General features: G+C 32.4%; 1 non-coding gene across 1 annotated transcript; it reads left to right on the forward strand.

The window, feature by feature from the left end:
- The first annotated feature begins 1,150 nt into the window (after positions 1-1,150).
- LOC132234051 (U6 spliceosomal RNA) lies at positions 1,151-1,257 on the forward strand. Its single transcript, XR_009452863.1, has one exon. It is a non-coding gene; the product is annotated as a U6 spliceosomal RNA (small nuclear RNA).
- The last annotated feature ends 510 nt before the right edge of the window (positions 1,258-1,767 follow it).

Consider the following 1,767-nt stretch of genomic DNA (forward strand, 5'->3'; position numbering starts at 1 on the left):
TATGAATGAACAATAAAACGAGGACACAATTTGTCACCAACTGCTGCCCAGAATTTAAACCGTAATATCTTGAGATGCTGCTTCATCAAAGTTGCACTGGCCTTGACATACAAGCCTCCTTGGGCAGTATCTTGGCTGGATAGAAAGGCGAACCATGCTGCACTTTCGGAAAGAAAAATGGGAGCTCTATCTAGTGCCAGTCCATGTATCATCACTATTTTCAGGATGAGTGAAAAGCCAGGGCTAGAATCCCTTCCAGCTACCTATAAAGTAATGTAAGATACGCAGTCATGGCAGGGTTTTGAAATATTATTCAATTGGTTTTCCCCATCAGGAAAAAAACAAAATTATATCTTTTTCTGTTCCACATTTATCAAAAATGTATACTGAATTAAAAAATATGGCAACAGTCTGGTATCCTGTCAAATTTTATCTATGTGCAATAGTCCAATCTATCCCACAAAATCGCATTGAATTAAAATTGGAAGGCTCTTCCAGCAAGTACTTGCTTTTTCTTCCTTAAAGACTATTGTTTTGCTTTGTATATTTGCATTATTGATACAACAACAGAAAGTGTTTAATATGTTTGGCTATTGCTAATGTTGTAAGTTGTTCATAAAATGGAGAGCAACTTCAGATTAAAGATATTTCATTTTTTCTTATTTTAATGAACTTTTAAAAATTTACATTCATGTGTAGTATGTAAAATATGGAAAACAGAAGTCTAGGTATAGATGAAGTAAACTACTTTTTCAAATTAGTTGAATCCGAATGTTAAAGAGTTGTTTTAACAGGTGGTAGAATTATATTTTTTCCTTACCTATGAGCTATGTTTAAAACCATCACATTTACTTTACTTTCATGTAATTTTAATCATAAAAACATATAGCGTTATTGCTATCAACATACATTTTGAACAGTGCTAATACTCTAAATTTGAAAATAATTTTTCAAAAAACATTTAATTAATATGGATATTTTATATCAGCTACTTGTATAGGTTTTAAGAGCACAATGAGAAATAAAATATACTTTCTACCTCTACTCAACTCCTAATCTATTAAGATTAGCATAAGATTTTTTAATTGACTTTTTTAAAAGACTTTTTATAAGGGTCGTACTATAGTTTTTAAACTATATTAGAAATTGGGTGCTCGCTTCGGCAGCACATATACTAAAATTGGAACGATATAGAGAAGATTAGCATGGCCCCTGCTCAAGGATGACACGCAAATTCGTGAAGCGTTCCATATTTTTTTAAATAAAAAGGAAAAAAAAAGAAACTGGCACCAAAGTTAAATACTTTAGCAAATTTCTGAAGAATTAGTCTATATATATATTCACATATGTAAGTGGAAAATACAAAGAAAGAGTTCCATCTTTATACTGATTGTGGGGGAAATTTTTGAAAAGATGTTCACAACACATCAATGATACTCATATAACTTCTACATTTACCAATCTAGAATTAAAAGGACAAAACTCTGTCAACCTAGATGACTCGTTACTTCCACTTTCAAAGACACCATGTTAATAAGGTTCAGTTAGTAGGTCAACCATTCAATTCCAAGAGTCACAGAAGAGAAGGCAAATGATGGGGTTAGTTTCCTATCCTTCCTTATTTTTCTTCTCACTATAAGATCCCATCCCTCCTCTCTCCCCATTCATCATCTGGTGCTGGTACTCAGGCCCTTGATGTAGAAAATACTAATGAATATTACTACAAAACCAAACAGATCTTATAAAATCGAGGCCTCTGAGAATTAT

Source organism: Myotis daubentonii, chromosome 4 (assembly GCF_963259705.1).
Source record: "Myotis daubentonii chromosome 4, mMyoDau2.1, whole genome shotgun sequence".
Lineage (NCBI taxonomy): Eukaryota > Metazoa > Chordata > Mammalia > Chiroptera > Vespertilionidae > Myotis > Myotis daubentonii.